This window comes from Delphinapterus leucas, chromosome 9, assembly GCF_059928025.1.
Source record: "Delphinapterus leucas isolate spDelLeu-1000000601 "Yukka" chromosome 9, BTC_Dleu_Yukka2, whole genome shotgun sequence".
Taxonomy (NCBI): Eukaryota; Metazoa; Chordata; class Mammalia; order Artiodactyla; family Monodontidae; genus Delphinapterus; species Delphinapterus leucas.
The window spans coordinates 33,748,602-33,765,640 of NC_143137.1; the positions used below are offsets into that span (position 1 = coordinate 33,748,602).

A 17,039-nucleotide genomic window follows, 5' to 3' on the forward strand; every position below is an offset into this window, starting at 1 on the left:
TTGACTGATAACAATTTCTGGACATTTTTCAGCAGTAAAACACTAGCTAGAAGCTATGAGTTTCTTTTGTGTAACATATCTTTGTTTCGGCATTGACTTCGTATGATGTGACTCTTCAACACAGATAGGATTAGATCAACATTTAAATGGAAGCAAAAATATCTTTTAGTTGTTGAAATTGTTTCTAAGCTTTGGAGCAAAGCAGCATAACTAAGTGAAATTTTTATTACAATTATATAGGTGATACTTCACATTCACCAAATTCTGTTTTCATACTTTTTCTCTCAGACTTTTGTATCTGTTCTTTGTCTGTTTACTTTCTCATGTGAGTTATTACCCCAATTTCCCTTTGTCTCCTCCAGTCCTGAGTTCCCAGGTGGCAAACGATACCAACTTTTCTTCCTCATGATGACTTCCAGAAGTGAAAAAACGAAATCCAGAACACACTGTCTTCTTAGGAAACATGATGCCAGAGTTACTAGAAGAAAGATGAAAAGTAAGTCAAAGTGATTATTTGATGTCGTATAAAAAAAAATTGTCTTGAGTTTATTACAACCTTTAACAATTGACTATGGCCTCACTCAGAAGCTGAATGTGCACTAAAACAATAGAACAAAGAATAAAATATATCCTCAACCACTGAATGTATTTATTTATAAGCAACAACCAGTTTGATTAGTTATTTTAGCATAAACTTACTAGCTGCTCTTGTTAACCAATAGTTTAGTCATACAATTAGTCAAACTAATTGCTCAAACAGATTTGACTAAACAAATCAATTTATAGATATACTGGATATGTGGCATTAATGTAGTAAAGGCTAGTAAGTAACCTTAGAAAGGAAAACAAGACAATAGGGTAGAGTGAATTGTCTTTATCAAATCATTGTTCTATCTTTTCACTATTGAAAATAAGTTTAATTGAAAATAGGTTTCATTGTAATAGAAAAAATATTTACTGGGTTAGGAGTCTAAAGACTGAGCTGTAGTCCTTGGTCATCCTCCTTGTTTGGTCATGTTAGAAAAAGGATGTGTGTACTTTCTGGTCCTCATCTTTTTGTAAAAACATTATGCTAGCTAGATCATCTTATTCTCACTATCTATGGTTGGATGTGATGCTAGGTCTGGAATATGTGTCCCAAAGGACAATACAAATATGAAGCTAGACAGGTCTTTAAGTCACTAAATTTCAATGAATATGTATTACTAATTAATGGTATTGTTATTAACATTTCATAATGCAGCTAAAAAGGGAATAAGCTTGTAACTACGTGAAATATGAAATGATTACCAAAGACATTTGATACTACATAGTACACTAATGGAATTTCTCTTGTTAAAAATAATCCCCATAAATTGTTTTTAATAATTGTCTGGATTTTCAATGACCCTGCTTTACAACAAAATAATTAAAGTTTAAATTAGGTTTATAACAATAACCTTAGGAGACACATAGCACAACAATCTATATGTCTTTGCTTTACTCGGCATTAATTTTAAAATTTTGTTATTTTAACATTTAGTTTCATAGTATATTAAAGCATGTACAAATGAAACTTGGTATGTTACTTAAGAAACAGTGTGAAATATGTCGTTCAGTAGGTAAGTTTAAGTTACTTTTTGGAAACTATTTCCTGGGCATTGTTTAATTCGGCAAAATAACGGATAATGAATTTAATTTGATGTAGTGATGAATAAACACTAAAATATCTCAAATGTTTTTAAAGAGTACTATATATAGTGCATACTATCCTGATAGTTAACTATGTAAAGACTGGCAAAGATTTACCTGACACCCTGTACTGATTTATTGAATCATTCACTAATTCAACAAACATTTAGTGAAGAAAATTTCAGCTTTATCATTTACTAATTTAACCCAATAATTTCACTGAACCTCATTTTTCTCTAATTAATAATCCCTAACTCATATGGTTGCTGTGTAGATTGAGAGGAATAACACAGTAAAGTCAGGACAAAATAAAGTTTTGTTGAACTAAATTATCATTTTCTCCATCCTATCGTACAACAGGTATTGTGTTAGGGCTTTAAGATTCACATGTGAAACACCATTCCTGCCATTAAGAAGTCTCAAAACAAGTGCATGGGTCTATTTATTTTGGGTGTGAGAGAGAAACAGGGCAGTATAGTGATGTCAATGAACTGATAATTACTTTGAACCCACATTAATTGTGGAGATGAAGAATTCTCCAGACTGAGGTACATTTTGACCTAGATTTTAAAGAAAAAATGAGATTTTCATATCAGGGAGCAGAGAGAGGAATATTACCAGGAAGAAGGAACGGCAAGTGGCTGAAATAACCAGCAAGAGGTGAGAAATTCAGTTTGGCACAGTGTGTTGTAGCAGAATGATACAAGACGGCACATAAAATGGGTGTGTACCTGTTATAAAGATCTTTGCATGGTGATCTAAAGAATTTGGAATTTATCCTATAGGTTGGCCCAAAACTAAAAGAGATGTTTTTGGCAGGATCAGTTTTGCCTTGAGCGATGTTACTTAGGCAGTAGAGTGGAGGATGAAAGGTCAGGAGTGAGAATCTTATGACTAAAGTATGAAAAAGGAAGTTGATGTACAGACATGAAGACACCAGAATAAAGGAAGTAGTTTAGAATCCATGGGGATGTCTGGGATAATCTTGGAAAAATAAGTAGAACAGGATTAGAAAAGGAGCAAAGACAGAATCCTATGAATGAACAGTATTTCAGGAGTTCAAGGAGGCGACAGATGAAATAAGATAGATTGTTCAGGAAGAAAAATTTAGAGAGAGTCAAGGTGGATGGTATCAAACATCTCCATCCTCTGAGGCAGGCACAGGGAAGGTAAGTGGCCCCATGAAGGAAAACAGTTTCTTTGCTAGTCACTGTGTTTACTTACTGATTATTAAATCACTGATCTGATTTAGTCATTGTCACCCCAAGAGTTAGGCACTGGGGTTTCAATTGCCTAAGGAGAAATTAGAAGCTAAGAAATCTTCAAAGATTTGCCCAGGATCACACAGCTATGTGAGATGCAATAGGAAAGTATAGCAGCAGGAGGATAGTAAGTTGAGTGAGTTCTTCCATAGACTTTATTTTCTCTGTAAAGACTGGAATGTGGAAAAAGAGAATTCATGAATAAGGTATACTTTGGGAATAAGCTATCTAGAATGTGAAAGGGGCTTTTCCAGAGAAAGTAAAACACTGCTGGACCCTGTGGAGATGGGAATCGGTAACCTCAACAGTAGTACCAGTTTTCATAACTGTGGTTTTCTGCAGCAATGTTTGCCTTCTGAGAGCAGAAGAGAGAATACACTCATGAAGGTTGTATTTCATCAGTTTTGCTCTGTTGGGGGATTTTCATGGACTCTTTAGGTCAAGGTCGTAACATGAAATGCTTATAGGAGTTTGCTAGGCAACTAAAATTCGAGGCACTTGGCCATTGGCTCCCTGGGGAGGATGGAGCTGTGAAGAACTGAAAATTTAAAGGAGCTTCAGGTACGTGGACCCTGCAAATTATTGCCATGAGGAAGCCTGGGTCACAAGATATCAGATCTTCAAATTTTTCAAAATAGAATGGAAATGCAGATTTTAACATAAAGTCTAATTTTAAAATATTGGCTCTTTAAAAGCAAAACTATATTTCATAAATAACCTACAGCCCTAGTTTGTGACTTGTACTTGAAATGACTCTCCTTGTGAACTTGCAGAGGCTAATTGTATATAAAATCAACAATTGTTTTTATAGTTCCGTATACTCCATTCATATGTTAGTCCTAACAGAATAAAGTTTCACCCAAGATTTGGACACCATTCAGAAAATATTTAAAGAACTTCATTTGATGACTTGGCTGTAACCAAACCTGAATCCAGAGACCATTTGGGAGTTGGGATGTCATCACAGTTTCTGTTATGTTTCCTGTATTCTGGTAAATCACATTGAAACGGAAAGACATAACTAGTCAAGGTTTTCCCATACTCTGCACAGTGACAGTCTTCTGGGATGCCTAGGGAAAAACATATTTTAAAACAATTGAAATTTTAAGTTGACATTTCTCAAAACTTTTTCCTATATGGGTAATAAAAAACTGAATATATTATACAAGATAACACTGAGAAGACTAATAAAATGTTTTTCTCATCTTCTACATGCCATCCATGTGCTATATGCTGGAAACACAGAGGTTCAAATCACTATCATCTTTCCCTGGGACTTAAAACAGTAGAAGAAGCACAGATCAGAACTGAACATTCTCCAAGTCTTGTCACTTGCATACAAATGTACAGATGACACAGCACTACTAAGAGTAAATCTGGAGCAGAAGTAACTCTGGCTTCTGACTGGTTTCAGTTTCACTTGTTCCTGATTTAGAGATAATAATAATAGATTAGTATTAAATGGAAATAAGTCAAGGTCATGGTTTTTTGGTCATAAGTGAAATTCATCACCCTCAGCCTTTTTTCCTATATCTCCTCTGACTTCTGCTGAAACTTTTCCTATTCAGATGACTTATGTGGAGAATTTGAGTAGTATTTCTGTAGTAGGCTTCAATACGATATTCAGCCCTTAGTAAGAAAATTACACTACCTGTCAAATTGATGTTCAAATGCTACCATGGCTTTATGGGACAGCTTTCCTCTCCTTTGATATTAAATGTTTCCAGTAGAGCAGACAGATTTGTTTCAAGTTGAGATGAGACATTCATTATTAACTCAAAAGGGTTTCATTGGCTGATTAGTTTGCTCTCCAGTCAAGTTCTGAACACTCACATTTCTTTTAACTATTTTTGATCCACAAATAATTTCTTTCTAATAGCTTCAATTTTTCCATCTTCCTATAACTGGAAAGCATTTTTTTATTTCCTTATTTAACATAGAGAAAATGGTACTTCCGGATCTTCATCTTCCCTTTATCTACGTGGGGATAACAATTATAAACTGAGGAGTTCTGGTTTTTTCTAAGATGCATAGGTTTTTGACCAAAGACACCATTTGTGCTCACAATAAAACATGACTAGAGATTCCTTTCCCATAACCTGGTGAAAGACAGTGACATAGATGGTGGGGAAGGGGTGTTCTTAAAGTTATTGGATGGCACAATGTCATGCTGTCAGGAAGTGTTGCTCAGGCATCCTCGCCGTGTCTGGTGGCAGTGTGGTGATAACTCATGTATGGCAGACAGAGCTATGACCATCTAAATTGACCAAGGTTTGAGCTACGGTAAAGGCAAGGCCCCAGGACAGAGTGTCCAGAAGAGCCTCAACTGATGTGAACAGATGTGAGGCATGACTAGTACAGTGAGTTATGAATTCTGTTTGGCAGGAATCCCTTTACTAACCCCCTTGGTGGCTGTGTGAGCTTGGGAATGTTATTTACATTCTGTGACCCAGTTTTCTAATTTGCTTAATGATAACAATATTTCTCACACAAAGTCCTTATAAGGGTAATGGTAAGAAACAAAATGTTGTTTAAATTCACAAATATTTACAGATGCTGCTATCTTCCAAGGGCTTACTTTTTTTTTCCCCCTTAAAAAAGTTTTCTCTTTTGCCATTTGGTTGTAAAAAATTGAGCCTGAGGACATGTGTGGGAAGACCAGGATTCTATAGAGTAGGGAGAAGAATGCTAAATTGCTCTGCATGAAAAAGTAAAAATTGTGAAATTTCTGGGAAAAAGAGATGGACCTGGGAGAACCTGAAGTATGAAGAACCCAGCAACTGGGGTGTAGGAGGGGTGTGGAATCTGTGGTTAATGAAAATGAACGAGAGTGAAAAATATGTGCTCGGATTCAGACTCTGACTCCAGACTGCCTTATTTTTACTTTTTATTAGCTCTGTGAACTTTGGGCAACTTTATTAGCTTTTCTGTACCTCAGTTTCCTCATCTGTAAAATGCGGGTTATAATAAAACTTACTTCGTTGAATTGCTATGAGAACTAAATAAATTGATATGTGAAGAGTTGAGACCCATGCCTGGCATACAGTGTTAGATGTGCTACATAATATATTTTCCCAGAGTCCAAATTATTAAATTTAGAGTGATACCATGGTGACTAGGAGTGGGGAAGGGGATGGTGGTGAGGTAAGATGCAAGGGCTGGTTTCAGCAAGACAGTTCAGGGAAGAGTTGACCACTCCTGGCCTGGGTAAACTCAAAGCCCTGTGTTATTCCTAATCTTTCATCAGATAATTGTTGCATCAAACCTCACAGACACATAGCTCAATGACAAGAAATAATCATCAGAGACAATGCAGTCTGAATCTAGAGCTGCAGTGCCCCATAGAAACATAATATGAACCACAAATATAATTTCATTTTCTTGAGAGCCACATTTTAAAAAGTAAAAAGAAATGATGTTTAATAAATATTTTACTTAACACCATACTTAAAATTTATGATTTCAATATGTGATCAATATAAAAATTATTACTGATATAATTACATTCTTTTTTTATATGCCAGGTCTTCCAAATCTGGTGTGTGTTTTACATTTACAGCACATTCTCAATTCAGGCTGGGCATATTTCAAGTGTTTAGTAGCCACAAGTGGCTATTGGCTATTGTACTGGACAGCACAGAGCTCATTTAAGGAAGAGAAATATACGCAGGTGTCTTTTTTTTTAAGTATCATTTTAACTTTATTTATTTATTTTAATTAATTTACTTATTTTGGGCTGTGTTGGGTCTTTGTTGCTGCACGCAGGCTTTCTCTAGTTGCAGCGAGAGGGGGCTACTCTTCATTGTGGTGTGCGGGCTTCTCATTGCAGTGGCTTCTCTTGTTGCAGAGCGTGGGCTCTAGGTGCGCGGGCTTCAGTAGTTGTGGCACATGGACTCAGTAGTTGTGGCTCATGGGCTTAGTTGATCCGCGGCATGTGGGACCTTCCTGGACCAAGGATTGAACCCTTTTCCCTGCATTGGCAGGCAGATTCTTAACCACCACCAGGGAAGTCCCCAGATGTCTTTAAGTACATAAAAAAATCTACTACCACTAAATTCTCTTCAGTCAACAGAGCTTTCAGCCCCTTCATGCTTGTCATCTGGGTATAAAAAGATACAACAGACATTTTAAGACTGTTTTCTCATCCTTAGAACAGATAAATTCTGAGGTAAGCTCCCGTCTCCACTTTATTTTTTTTCCAGTTACATTTATATACAACTGAGTTGAATTTATTTGAAGCATCAAGTCATGCACATGTTAGTGCAAGTAAAGATCTTATTACATTTAAATATGTCTGCACTAATCCAGAGTTGAGACATAACAGTACTTGAGTAAAATCTTTGTAAATCTGCTTCCCTAAACTTGGGATACTGTGAGAAACAATTAGAAAAATGCAACATTATCCTTAGAAATTGTGCATGTTGAAGGAGTGGATATTAAACAAAAGTCTGTCAATGACCATAAGTACAAAGTAAATACTAAAAAAATTTTTAACCAAGTAAGAGAAATATTCTTGTAAAAATATCTAGGTTTGCCAAAGATTGTTTCTCATTAAAGCAAGATATTTTATGACACGCCCAATTATTTGTTATATGATTTCTGTGCAAATCTTTATAATTGGACAAAGCCCCAATCCTAAAATGTGCCTCTCTAAATTTATCCAGACTCAATCAGAAGAGTCCATTTGAATTTGTTGTTTTACATAAACAACATTAGAATCTATATCTAAATATCAATAGGTCTCAGTTCACGTGTATGATGATATGTGTGTGTATGTATATGCAAACTAATTATAAAAAACTTTAAAAATATTTAACTGTGTTCCTATTAGGCAGAAATTATGTTTCAAGAGAACATTGAAGTACAAACACAGGTTATACAATAGAAGATTTGACAGCACCCCAAGCAGCTAGTCAATAAAAATGAGAAATAGGAGTCTGTAGTCAGCCACATTATCTCAGAACTATAAGAGTCCTCTCAGGAGAGTCGATCTAAACCCAAAGGTTAGGTAACTGGATTAAAGTCTCACAATTATTATCAGAATCAAGAATAAATCTAGATTTCTTACCTAGTTTCTCTAGAGATTTTCCAAGTACATTATTACTGCTCAAAGAGGAGTGACTAATTTTGAGCAAAGGAACTGAACATCTGGACAGTTAAGGAGAAACAGTTGTAAACAGTCTCTGTTCAAAACAAATGCAACACTTTGGACATTGTTTCTGTTTATTTCTCTTCTTATGGAAATGCCAATTAAATAAGATAATGTATATAAAGTACTTAGCAAAATGCCTGGTACATAGTGCACACTTGATAAACTATTATTTTTTTATCATTGTTAGCCTTGCATTGGACTTTTCTACATCAGAGATGTATGAATGATAATACTCCTATGCACGATCTTCAGTCTTGAAGGACAACAGCATATCTATTTGTGAAATAATCTAAAGCCCTGTAATGGGTGTCATTAAATCTTGTCTACCTGAGGCAGTATAAATCATTCGGGTAAATGAACCAATTAAAAACCAATTACCGACACTGTCTGACAATGGAAGATTGAGGAATGGAGGGAAAGGCTGATATGGCCTCCCTGAAGCTGGTAGGAAGGCTCTACCCCTGAGGTTCCAGGGAATGGATATGACAAGATGGTTAGATTGTGGCTGTTCTTCTCAGAGACATTGACTCCTGCATTTCTTAAAAATAAATGCTTGCTGGCTAGCTACAAAAATGAACTGCATTGAGTAAATGATCATGTACACGTTGGCTCTCCATTTGATATTTTATTCATTTGGTTTGAAATTCACTTGGAGCAAATAATTTTCCTCTGAAAACTGTCTGGATTTGGGTCTCTGATTTAAGATCTTCAAATCAGTACAAGCCATAAAATTATAACTTCATTTTCAAGGTGAGAAAATTTGGTTAAATCAGATGGGCAGTCTTAATGGAAGCTGAAACTGCCATTTCAGTGGCAAATTTATTTGATACAGTTGAGAGGAAATTGAACAGACATTTTGGGGTGTTTGTTTTACAATAGGCCAATACTTCATTGTTTCACATGGACTTTTAATTTTTCATATGTTGGCTATTTGCAATGGCACAAAACACATTCATATACTAACCATAAATAAATGTAGAAATCATCTTTGTTATCATATGTAAGAAAACCAGGTCAATGTTTTCCCTTCATATATATAAAAAAGAAAACTTTAGTCTGCTTTATTATTGATATGTAGTTCTAAGGTCGTATGCTTTTATCTGTACTTTCTCCATTTCCAGCCATTGTAACATAATGACAACAGGAAAACACTGCCTGGGTTTTTCTCCTACACTGTTTTTGCTGCACTCTACACAGCTGGATCCTTAATGTGCATGTATTGCCTCTCAACACTGCATTTTATCAGCATCCTAATAATGACAACCATTCCTCTAAGGCAGTGGCTCTCAATCTCTAACCCACGCTAGAATCATCTGGGGTGCCACTTTAAGGATGTTCCCTTCACTCACCAGAGATTCTGATGTCCTGGGTCCAGGGTGGGGCCCAGGAATGTGCACTTTAGCAGTCACTCTAAGTGGATATGATGCAGGCATATGATGATTTCCTATAGAAAAATGTGGTTCCTAAATGAGTCCATCCTGGCTTTCTTCCCATTAAATTAATAAATCTATTTGGTGTTTGTTACTCTCTCTGACCACACAGTTTAGACTATCATTCTTGTCTAAATTGACCACACCGATCATCCACTGACCATTACACTGATTTAGTGGAATTGGTCTGGTTGTTGAAAACATGTGTTCACCAGAGCTCTCGGTTGCAGGTATAAGAAACCCATTTGAATAAGCTTAAATGTAGCAAGAAATTTATTGGAAAGGTACCAGGATATCTTATATAACCAAGTTCAAGAAAGTGCAGGACTAATCCCCAGGATGGCTGGTCCATAATCGTCTTTGCTTTCCTCTTTATGTTGGCTTTATCTTCTTTTGGTGCAAACTGACATTGCAGAGTTTGGGAACATGGTAATGAACCACTCAGGGTTATACTTCTCATACATATAGAAAGTACTGGCTAACATTACCTATGGTCCAAAGTAAAAAATCCAGAGAAGGGCTCTGACTGGTCTAGCCTGAGTCAGGTGTTCCTTTCTGCTTTGAGGTATAAGGCCAGTAACACCATGTCATCTCCCATTCAAAACACAAGCTTGGACTCAGGGCTGGGTCAAGTGTTTCCCAGAAAACGAATGGTTCTTCACTCAGAGAAGAAATGGATTCTGAGTAGCAATAGATGATCACTGTATTTTTTGCTACATAGGTATTTTGAAAGAGTCCATTATCTAATTGGCCCCTACCCTTATTGCCTGGATGAGAAGGACTAACCTCCAGAGAATGTGGCCCAAGAAAGAGCCATCTTTCTCCATGTTTTCCTACTTCAAAATTCCCTTTTCTGCTCTTCATTTCTAACTCACTCACACGTGCACACACTCATATACACACACTTATGCTCTAATAAATTCAATGATGAATTTAAAAATTTTCAGCATTCTAAATCCTTTTCTGTCTACCATATTTCACTTATATTTTCATTAAAGGTATTGATTAATTTAATTAAGCATTCTCTGTCAAAACTAACTACAAATTTTGACAGAGAATGCTTCTCATTTTCTGTTTCAAAAATATCTTGAGAGTGATCATTTTTATAAGCTTCCATCTTTTCTTATTGAGATGTAACTAATATATAACATGGTATAAGTTTAAGGTGTACAATGTCATATATATTGTAAAATGATTGCCACAATAAGGTTACTTAACACATGCATCACCTTACATAGTTACCATTATTTGGTGAGAACTTTCAAGATCTATGCTGTTAGCAACTTTCAAGTATACAATAGATTATTGTTAACTATAAGTCACCATGATGTGCATTACATCCCCAGAACTTACTCATCTTATAACTGGAAGTTTGTACGCTTTAACCACCTTCACCCATTTTTCCCACCCCACCCCTGCCCCTGGCAATCACCAATCTACTTTCTGTTTCTATGAATTTGGTTTTTTCTTTCTTTCTTTTCTTTTTATTTTTTAGATTCCACATATAAGGGAGATCATACATTGTATAGTTTTGTCTCTTTTGTCATAGATTAGTTGACCATATGTGCCTGAGTTTATTTCCAGGCTTTCAGTTCTGTTCCATTGTTCTATGTGTCTTTTTAAATGCCAGTACCATACTGTTTTGATTACTATTTGTAGTATAGTTTGAAATCAGGAAGTGTGATGACTCCATCTTTGTTCTTTTTCAAGATCACTTTGGCTGGTCAGGGTCTTTTGTGATTCCATATGAATTTTAGGATTTTTTTTTCTCTTTTTGTACAAAATGCCACTGGAGTCTTGATAAGGATTACATTGAATCTATAGATGGCTTGGGGCAGTATGGACATTTCAACAATATGTATTCTTCCAATTCATGAACACAAGATATCTTTCCATTCATCTGTGTCTTCTGTCTTCAATTTCTTTCATCAATGTCTTAGAGTTTACAGTGTAGAGATCTTTCATCTCCATGGTGAAATTTATTTCTAATTATTTTATTGTTTTTGCTTTTACTATAAATGAAATTATTTTCTTCTTTCTCTTTCAAATAGTTCGTTATTAGTGTATATAAATACAACAGAATTTTGTATGTTGATTTTGTACCCTGCCAATTTACTGAATTCCTTTATCAGTTAGAACAGTTATTTGGTGGAGTCTTTAGGGTTTTCTATATATAAAGTCATATCATCTGGAAATGCAGATATTTTTACTTCTTCCTTTCTGATTTGGAAGCTTTTTTTTTTCCTTTTTCTTTCCTGATTGCTCTGGCCAGGACTTCCAGTACTGTGTTGAAAAAGAGTGCTGAAAGTAGGCATCCTTCAAGCTTTCACCATTCAGTGTGATGTTAGACTGAGAAGGACTGCATTAGAAGAATGGGTTGCATTGCAAAGTGCTGGACAAATGCCATTTTATGGCAGAAATCTCTTGAAAGATGATCAGATAGAAACTTAGAGGTAAGAGGAAAAGGAAGACACTAGAGACTTGTGTGCTGCTTCTGCATCTCCTGTGAAATCCTTCTTGAATAATACATATCTTAAAATATGATTTCCATGTTTTTGGAATTTCACAGTTAATTCAATTAAATATATTAAATCCAAGACAATGCTCATATGTTTGACTCTGTATCCATCACAGAGTTTTCTTTTTTAAGGACCCCATAATCCTACTTAAGATTCTCTGAATCGCTGTTCTCTATTTTACAATACATTCCACATTTTCCCTCTCAACATTTTTATTAGCATTTTCATTGTCTTCATTAGTTCCCCTTTATTTGTCTTCATTCTTTTTTAAAGACATTTTTAAAATGGGCTCAATATATCAGCCTTCTTAGTGTAATAATTCTTTGCTTCCTCTCATTTATTAGTTGTCTTATTTTCTCATCTGTTTCTGTCTTTCCCCGATATATCTGTTACACACTTTTTCATTTTTTCTTCTCATAATGTATCATCAGTCTTTTTTATTTGCTTATTTCTGTTTGATTTGTTTTGCTCTTCTATTTATATATACCCATCCTTTTGTTGGAAGAGGGCAAATGAAAATGTATGGTAAAACTTACTATGATACTCTAACTTGGCTTTTTTTTTTCTTTTTTCTATTTTTTCACAATGTTTAATTCCTCCTACTATAAAAGTGGTTCTTTGATTCCTTTTACTTTGTGACTTTTTCATAGACCCCAAGTTGCCTCAGGATGCCGATTAACCCTATCTATAACAACAGAAAATGGACTCATTGGTATATTGAGAAAGATTGAGTTTTAATTAAAGATAGTGTTGTTGGGGTTTTTTTTTTTGTTTGTTTTTAAGTGAGTCTCTTCCCTTGCCCCAACCCCATACACTTTGTTCTTGTTAGGGCCTTAATTTAATCTTAGAAGACTTATTTTAGAAGATAAGACAAACATATTTTCTAGTAAGGACAGTAATCCTAATAAATGACAAAATACTGTGAAAAGGAGTTTTATATTAGATCTTCTTTGGATCATTTTAATTTAGCTCATGTATTCTAGGTTTGCAAATCTTTACATTAATGGAAATTTGTTCTTGTGAATGAAATCACGAGTTCTTAGGAAAATCTAGATAACACTAGGGGGCAGCATGATATCTAGAAAGAGAACAGAGTTTAGCTTCAAGGAGCCTGAGTTCTAATCTCAAATTATCAACAAAGAGAATAACTCTCTGAGTTATTTTTGGGTTTTTTTTCTACATCTATAAAATTAGAAGTATTGACCATGTAATCCAAAGGGGACCTTCAAACTCCCAGCATCTATGTTAAATTTGCCATTTTTATACTTTATGCCAGGATAAAAATTAAAGCCAAGTCCAAATTCACATAAATTGGGTTTACATTAAACCAATATGTTCCTTCCATCATCGCAGTTTTCATCCTTTATAATTCGTGTGTTGGGGGGAGCTCCATACAGCAAAACCCTTCCCTTAAAAAGTCATATTTTACTTTATGGACAGTGAGCTGACTGTGAACCAGGGAAGATTCAGAGAAATGGCCCAATTCCAACTGCAATACTAGGTAGCTGTACAAAATAACCTAGAAAAAGCTGTGCCTCAGCAATGCCTCAGTTGTGAACTGTGCTGAGAGAGCAATTATGCACTCTTCATTCTCCAAGGGGCTTGCAAGCTGTTGGCAAGGCACACAGGGCACTGTCAAAAAGAGAAACCCATGGGACACCCTATCACTGTTAGCACAGTCAACAGAAGCATCTGATGGTGTTGACAGAAAGCGATAAAAGCCACTGTTGGGAACCATTGACTGGAACTTCTTTGGGGAACTCCCTTTAATCGGGATTTTTAGATTGAGTGTTGTACCAGAGAGGACCTTTCAAAGCCTCTGGTCTGCTCCACCATTCAAATATCTCCCTTTCATGTGGACAGTGCTTTGCTGAGAACAATAACTCTATTTGATTTCTAACACAGAGGTGGTGACTATATTCTCTACCATATGAACTCATGCCACTGATTATAGGTGACTGAATTAGGGATTGACTGTTAATGAGAGCCAATCTATAAGGATGTCCAGGGTCTTATGAGGAGGCTTGAGGTTTAGTCACTTTCAAGAAGAGATATTATTAATTGGCCAAACCAATCAAAGTCAAACCAATCAAAGGGAGAAGAAGCTAAAGTTAAGGATAAATTCTAAATTAGAATATTCTGTTAAGTCAAAACAAATCATGACAGAGTAAAAACGTGAAGTATTTGGTTGGTAGGTGCAGAAGAAAAGATAGAGATTACCTGAGAAACTACATTGTGAAAGAATCATTCCCACCATTGAGGAGACAATGAGGTAATACTGTTACTAGTTCAACATTGGATTGCTCTGCTACCTGAAGTGTGTTCTGATTTCAGAGACAACTAACTACATGATTTTTCCTACAATACGTTCTTATGAAGACTGATCACATGGATAAGATTCCTATTTCTGTACTGCTTATTCTCATGTACTTCCTTGAAATAGATTTCCTATTAATTGAGGTAACAGCATTGTAATATGCATCATGACTATAAGCTGATCTCTTCAGGTGAAAAAGCCGGTTATAAAAAGCCATGTGAGGTAGCCAGAATTCAATCAGATAGCATTTTAAATGTAGATGGAATTATATGATGCTGAGAATTTGAAATTGTGCAGAATTCTGTCAAGTTCAAAAGTCTTTAAGCTTTTAGACAGGTATAAGGAGCAAATTAAATGCAGAATCCAATCAAGTATTTAACCTGGTGTTCCAGTAATCAATTATTTTCTTTCAGCTCCAAATCCATCTCTTTCCCATGCTATGTGATAATGAAACTGGGCCCTGTTAATATATTTACTTTGCGGCCTGGCAAAATGTTAGGCATCATCAGTAGAGGGCACTGGAGAGATGCTACAAGCATGTAACAGCGGAAGATACCTTCCTTTGGGGCTCTGGTCTTGCATTATTATTATTCAGTGAGAGAGCACAGGAGCCTCCTACAGAAGCAATCCAGCTGTGCGCTCTGATTATGATCTCCTATCAGTGGTCGCTTATGAGCAGCTCTGTCCTGACCACATCCTACAGCAACTGCTGGGTACTTCTACAGACTAGCCCCCATTCCCATCCTCAGGAAGTTTCTTTTCCACCGGTAGTCTTCATGTTCACTGTATTGAAAAAGTTATGAATCTCAACCTTGAGGTCAGGGCTCTCCCACTCTTTCATGTGTCTGTTTGGTTTTGGTTTGTTTTTGTTTCAGTTTTATTGTCCACACACCCTCAGATGAGAGGTAGTAGTTAGCTTTCTTGTATCTGTTGCTTCTGAGTCTTCTTTTACCCCTTTTATCTGCCTTCTACTAGTTAACAATTCTTTTTATTAAATTCAAATAACCACTATGGTTACTGTCTCCTGGTTGGACCCTGAATGATGTATTTGCATAAGTTTTACAGATTTCTATTAGTACTGATTCAAAGGTTTGGACTACCTGATCATTTCCTTTGAGTAATGAAATTATTGACACAACAAATATAAATAGGGTTCAGAGGATGGCCAGCAAGAATCTAGTCAGCCTCCCATTTAAAAGCTTAGATAGTTGTCTTCACTAGTGAGAGTGCATCTTTTAACTCTGGGAAAAATTTAAATTAAATATAGAAAAGCATCTTAGGTTGGATTCCAGGAAAACAGAGTCTGAGATGGAGATTTGTGTATAGGAACACTTTTAGGGAATGCTTTCAGGATCAAAGCCTGTGGGGGAGTAAAGAAAGTAGCATTAGGAAAAAAGAGGAGTTGATGTGCGATATACCCCAAAGAAGGTCTCTTAGGATCTCACAGAGCTCAGGCAGTTCAAACTCTTCCACCTTCATGGTGTTTAGGACAAGAGGATGTTAGCACCCCTACGCCAACCAGTCATGTGGTGTGAGCTGACTCCAAGAGGGCAAGTTACTTAGGGTGTTGTGTGGCAAATCTCTTTAGCTAAGGGCTATTTCCAGAGAGTGACTCCGCTGAAAACCTTCCCATCAGCTGCCCATACTCTCACCAGCTGGGGAAATGGGTGCCACAGTCCCAAAGGGGGTTTCTGAGCAGCTGTATTAGCTGTCTACTGCTGCTTAACCAACCTCCCTGTTTTAGTGGCTTGAAACAATGACAACATGTATTATGCTTGCAAATTTGCAATTTGGGCAAAGCTCAGTGAAGATAACTTTTCTGTTCCACTCAACAGCAACTGCAAAAGCTTGGAGGCTAGGAGCTGAGATTATCTGAAGACTTGCTCATTCACATGTATGGTGGTTGATGCTGGCTGTCAGGTAAGACCTGAACTTGGGCTGTCAGCCTCTCTGTGTGGCCTGGGCTTCCTCACAACATGGTGGCAGTATCACTTTTTCTGCATTCTGTTTTTTGCAATAGACAAAAACTTGTCCAGGTTTAGGAGGTAGAGAAATAGACTCTGACACTTGATGGGGAGTGAGGTGTGACCATCTTTCTGTGACCATTCTGGGAAAATATAATCTGCCACAGCAGCACATCCCAGAATCTACTATAAAAAGAAATGAAAACCATAGTATAAATATTTTGTTAGAAAAGAATGTATGCATGATTGACATTTTATTTACTCTGACATTTAAGAGAATCTTGGCATTTAAAGTAAAGCCTTATAACTCCAATTTAAAATGTATAATTGAGCAATATATTTAGAAATGATTTCAAGTTGAAATCATAGTGTTTCTTTACAGAGCAAGAACTTTCAAGAAAATGTAAAGCATGCCACCTTTTTATGTTTAATTCTTAAATTGATAAAATCATATCTAGTATTTGGCAAGATCTGATTTATTAATTGGGTTAAAATATGTAAAAGTAAAAAAGAATGTATAAGTTTATAAATGCCATTTGAAATATGTCAAAATATGTATATGTGTGTGTGTAGATATACATACATGTAAATAAGACCAAACATTATTCAAAGTTATCTTCAAAAAGTTTATTAAAATCTGCACTATCACAAATACAATATTAAAATTCGCAACTTGAACTTAACTATTAGGGGAAAACAGGAGATTGAATGTGCAACTTTATTA

The 17,039-nt window shown here is 35.9% G+C and overlaps 1 long non-coding RNA gene across 1 annotated transcript in view; it reads left to right on the forward strand.

The window, feature by feature from the left end:
* LOC111179351 (uncharacterized) overlaps positions 1-17,039 on the forward strand; it is an 82,900-nt gene that overhangs the window by 17,396 nt on the left and 48,465 nt on the right. The window contains exons 2-3 of the long non-coding RNA XR_002645887.3: positions 363-496; positions 16,187-16,271. This is a non-coding gene — a long non-coding RNA (uncharacterized LOC111179351). The remainder of the gene's footprint in view (positions 1-362; positions 497-16,186; positions 16,272-17,039) is intronic.